The following is a 6,000-nucleotide window of genomic DNA, read 5'->3' as shown; positions in this document are numbered from 1 at the left end:
TGCCAGGTATACTCATAGGCCCCGGATGTGGCACGCCCTATGCGCAAACTACTGCGGTGTCAACGGACCAAGTAACACTGGAGCACCCCTTCTTCCCTTTCCACTTCACCTTTTGCAGCACTCCCTGCTGTGGCTTTCACTTTGGGTCTCCGGTGCTCCCCTGGGAACACCGGAGACCCAAACTGATAGCCACAGCAGGCAGAAGCACACGCAGTTGTGTTGGAAAACGCTGCGGTTTTTCATTCCGAGTTTCTCAGGCTCCTCCGAGCCGGAGGAGCCTGAGAAACTTGGAAAGAAAACCCGCAGCGTTTTCCAACACAATAACGTTGTATTTATATTTGCGGTCGCTTCAAATGCGACCGCAAACATAAATACAACGTTTTTAAAGCTGCGGTTTTATTTCTAAGTTTTCCGGGCTCCTCCAGCCTAGTGCTTATTTTTAAAAAAAAAATAAATAGCACTTACCGAGATTCAGCTGCAGCTTTCCTGCTCTGGTCTCCGGTCCCCGTCTTCCGCTTACTGCACTAATGAAGGGAAAGCCACCCAGCTGTGGCTTATGTTTACTACAGCTGGCTGGCTTTTCCTTCATTAGTGCCGCAAAAGCAAAAGCCAGCACAGGAGGGCCTCCATTTCACAAAATGGATGCGCCCATGTGTTTGCTTTTGTGAATTTTGAGCTTGAATAGCTCAAAATTTTACAAAGGAAGTTTTAAAAAAGAGAATGCTAGTATTTTTTTTATGTTGCCTATCTATTTTTTAAATACATTTTTTACTAAACCATCCCTTTAAACAAAGATTTCTCCTGCATTTCCACATACAACAAAGAAAATATGTGCCCACGGTGCCACAATATTCAAATGTGCTATTGCCACTTCAATGGTATTCTATCACTGAGTTCCAAAAAGGTATACAGTGCCTCAACAATATGTACAGTGAGTATACGCTTATTGGTGTCATGTTTCTTTTTAATAAGAAAATTGCATTTCGATACACATGTTTATGGAATCCATATGCCAGTGTCACATTCTTAGGTGTATGGCCTATAGCCTACAACCTCCTGTTATGCACCCAAGTGTCTAGGGCCTGGCCGCAACCACTGCAGCATAAAACAGCCATGCACCCAGAAATCTGTCCAGTGCCCACAACCCACACACATAATCCAGACACCCGAGTCCCTATCCACATACAATTACTCTTCTTGCAACCAGTGGATAGACTGTCATGCACCCAAAAGTCTAGGAGCAGCCCACAAGCATCACAGCATAATACAGCTATGCACCCAAGACTCTAGGGCCAGGCCACAACCATAGCAGCATATTGCACCCATGCAATCAAGAATCTCGCCACTGCACACAACCCACACACACAATACAGGCACCCAAGACCCTGTCTACTTCTGTACACATACCATTACAATTCTTGCACCCAGTGGGTATACTCTCATACACCCATGAATATTGGGCCAGGCCAATAAGGCAGCTACCACATTCCGTGGCCACTTCTGTACACATACTATTACAATACTTCCAGCCAGTGGGCAGACTCTTGGGTGCATGGCCTCTGTCCATACACCCAAGACTCTAGTGACTCCCCACACCCACTACAGCATAATACAGCCAAGCACCCAAGAATCTGCCCAGTGGCTACAACCCACGCACATAAGGCAGCCACCTGAGGCCCTGTCCACTTCAGTTCACATACTATTGCATTACTTGCACCCAGTGCACAGACTCTCATACACCCAAGAATCTCAATTCAGTCCAATAAGCCAGCTGCCACATGCCCTTTCCACTTCTGTACACATACTATTACAGTACTTGCAGCCAGTGGGCAGACTCTTGGATGCACCGGCCATGCACCCACGAGTCTAGTAGCTGGCCACAATCACCACAGCATAATACAGCCATGCACCCAAGAATCTGCCCAGTCGCCACAACCCACACACATAAACCAGCCGCCTGAGGCCCTGTCAACTTCTGTATATATACTATTGCAGTACTTGCAACCAGTGGGCAGACTCTTGGGTGCAATGAGCGAGCTGCCTGAGGCCCTGTCCATTTCTGTACACATACTACTACATTACTCACACCCATTGCACAGACTGTCATACACCCAATAATCACAGTCCAATAAGCCAGCTGCCACACACCCTGTCCACTTCTGTACACATAAAATTACAGTATTTGCAGCCAGTGGGCAGACTCTTGGCCTCTGGCCATGCACCCGAGAGTCTAGTAGCTGGCTACAATAACCACAGCATAATACTGCCATGCACCCAAGAATCTACACAGTGGCCACAACCCACACACATAAGCCAGCCGCCGCTGGCCCTGTTGACTTCTGTAGACATACTATTGCAGTACTTGCAACCAGTGGGCAGACTCTTGGGTGCATGGCGTCTAGGGGCTTGCCAAATGCACCACAGCATAATAGAGCCTATACAAACATTCTTATATCTTCTACATTCCACTCCCCTAATGAAGCCTGCCTGCAGTCACCAGATAAGCTGCTCGCCTGAGGACCTACACGCGAACTGCCGCGGTGTCTGCAGACAGCCGCGGACACAACAGTCTTCTTCCACCTAAACAAATACATGATATGAACCATCTTTCACTCCCCCACTCTTTCCAGCCACTCTTCTCAACACCACATGCCCCAAAACATGTTTTCCAGCAATGTTCGCCGTCGCGCTATCCGCGAATATCTGCGGATACAACGTGGCAGGCGTATCAGAAAAATGTGACGCCCATCACGCTTCCGTCCAGCCAATCAGTGGGCGTGTTGGTTGTCCATAGACATAATGCGGCCCTCCGGGCCAATCAGAGTCCTGTTCACAGAGTGAACAGTGAAATGGGTCCGTGGAGCAGAGCCAGATATCACAAATGTTTTAGCACTTACATTTTCCCTGTTTAAAAAAATCTACTGGATGGATTTTCACCAAATTTACAAAAGCACGCTTTTGGTACTAAGCTGTCACTCCTGCCGCAAATTTGCTGAAAATCCGTCCCGTAGATTTTTTAAAACAGGCAAAATGTAGGTGGCAAAAAATGTGTGAGCAAAGTTTTTTCCATTTAGTCTATGGAGAAAATAAAAATGTGGGACCCCCACTATAACTTTGCTCCCCCTTGATGATACCTCACCTCACCAGACAAGTTCAGAGCGGGCCATATACTTTATTTGGAAAGTTTGGTGAGGGTTCGTCCAGGGGGGGCGAAGTTATAAGCCACCCAAAAAGGGCTCTTCCTATGAGTTGAGCAACTTAACCATAACTACACGGCCGCTACCGCAAACCGTGTAATACCCATACACGAGCCAAAACTGCTGGCTGTGCCAATGATAGTTTTTAACAGGTCTTGAGTGAAAGGACAAGTGTGCTGCTTACAAAACAAGTGGCTAAAAGCACACTTTGCTTAAGGCATTTTTATTTCACCAACAGCGCTTTTACATCCCCAATAAGGACTAACTCTCCGTAGACTGCTTTGAGATTGAAAGGCAATTGGAGCACCCTCTTTGATGTTACTGCTTAATAAAGCTAGCTCAAAGAGACCCCCCCATACAGGAGGATTTCTTTTGGGTGGGCAGGGCAGGGACGTCATTAGGGGTTGCCAGGGGTCGCATCTGTGGTCTCCCTTGCTACCCCTAAATAAAATAGAAAAATCTATTTTTTTCGCTTTCTACATTTTTTTAAAATAAATTAAATTGAAGCTCCTGGGCTGTGCCCAGCAGCAGGTGGTTCTTTGTTTCTGGGGTGGCTGGTTTTCTGATAGCTATAGCCGTTAAGATAGCTCAGTGGGTTGAGCGTTCGCTGCTGCAATGTGAATGCGTTCTGCAGGTTGCAGGTTCGACTCCCGGCAAGATCAACGCAGCCTTTCAGCTTGCTGAGGTTGCTAAATGAGTACCAGCACAAGTTGGGTAATATTGTATGTATATTTGTTCTATATGAAGCGCTTAAGAATAAGTGCTGTATAATAACATATCATTATCATTTGGCCTTGGACGTCTGCTTGCATTCACAGTAATTTGGTAATATATGCCTATACTTGCGGATATTGATACATATGGTGATCCATTCTGGCATAAATGTATGTCGCTTTACAGTGATATCGTAACCATATTCTCGGTAGTGTACTTAGAAACAATGTTATGTGATGCCACTTCTGGTTTTGTCAAGGGTTGAAAGGTTGTGACCCATTGCTTCCCGTGATGTTACTTTGGGGTGGGCTAAAATTACATCACTTCCTGTGCTGTCATCAGAGGTCAAGGGTCATGTGATGTAATTTCTGCTACCCCTGGCATTTTGGTGAAATTACGTCCCTGGTGGAGGGGCATGAAGTGGGTGGGAATTGCCATAGGCATTAACACAGCCATGGGCAGTCAATGGCAAACAACACACACAAGCTATTTGTCCCACCTCATATCCCATATCCCTTCTAGCTGTACGACAATGCAATAGATTTGGCTTATAGATGACACTTTAGTGCCACCTAATAGCCAAAAACCAATGGAGGCATTTGAGTGTGATGCTGAGATGCTATGTATATAAAATGTATGTAGCATTGTGAGCGTTCTGTAAAACCTAAGTGTTATTTTGTAAAGGAATTACTACAGTAGGGCATGTAACTTCTAAAAGCAGAAGCTTCCTGTGACTCGAGAATCAAGGATGGTGACTTGAAATTGTGTAAATGGATGTTCTCTGCAAATCCTAATGCAGGTAACATAGCCAACATTACTGCAAATAGCAGCATTATCCACCGAGTGCATGTATATTTAGTCGACACGAGCTCTGAACAGAAGCGCTGTACAATAAGACAATAAGAGAGAGCAGAGCAGTCCCATGGATGGCGATTTGTAGGAGCTGATGACCTGACGAAAGAGGGGGAACCGTGTGGGTATATTGGGGCCACCACAAACTAGTAACAAGATAAAATATGTACATTTCTTGCAGCTACAAATAGTATCTAAGTTGAGGACCATCGTGTGTATATGAGTCCAATGCAGGAGGGGGCTACAGGTGCCAACTGGGTCCTACAGAGGATTGGTAACTCCGCTGCAGGGTAATAGTGCCCCATTTTTGGATATGAGTCTATTTGGGGCAGTTTTGGGGGCAGGGAGAGAGGCTATGCCCATGGCATCCATCAGTGGGTAGACGGGTTCAGTTGGTTGGTTGCGAGAAGGTCAAAAAAGTGGGGAAGCTGGTGACAATACATGGATTTGGGGAACTTTCAGATTGAGTTGGGACTGAGATGGCAGGGTACAGGGAGCAGAGTAAAAGGAAAGGTGCTGGATGGCACTAACACGAATAACCTTGAATACCAGAAGGAGGAATGCAAAGAGGGTGTCATGATGCTGTGGCGCACACAGAAAGACAGCCTGGCATATCTACCCATGACCACAGTCTTGAACCTGCTAAATCGTGTTCACCAACTCACTTATCGGATGTGGTGGGTGATAGAAAATGCCTACCTGTCCAACTGTACAACTGAATGCTAAGCAACTAACAACAAAACGATTTCAGAGATTTCGGTCCCAGTTCAAGTATTTGTCAGAGCCATTAGAACCTATTAATTTCCTGCATAGATCAAAAAGCAACCATTACTGAGAATCTGTTTTGATAGTAAGTGGGGTGCTGAACGCTTGTATACACTCACAAAGATGGCACTCGTGATATGCACTGAATGCAAAGCACAACTGAGCCTCAAGTGGTCACCAGAGCTTTGAGCAAGGTATAGAAATCCAGCACTGGTTTAAACAAGCATTGGCAAAGCCGACAGTTTGAGTGTTTACTGCTGTTCTTTCCATCTTGCATTTATAGGCGCCATTGTGCAAGGAGGAGAGTGCAAGGTTTGAACGGAGGATGCAATAAGGGGCAAGGTGGGCAAGAGAATGAGAAGGAAGGAGAATAGACCAAGGGAGGAAACTATTGATAGAGAGTGCCATAGATGATGCGCATGAGGAAATATGAACGAAAAAGGTTGATAGTGAGAGGGTTATAAATAAAGCG

This window comes from Ambystoma mexicanum, chromosome 12 (genome assembly GCF_040938575.1).
Source record: "Ambystoma mexicanum isolate Mex_15411 chromosome 12, UKY_AmexF1_1, whole genome shotgun sequence".
Lineage (NCBI taxonomy): Eukaryota > Metazoa > Chordata > Amphibia > Caudata > Ambystomatidae > Ambystoma > Ambystoma mexicanum.
Note: the sequence above shows the minus strand (reverse complement) of the source record.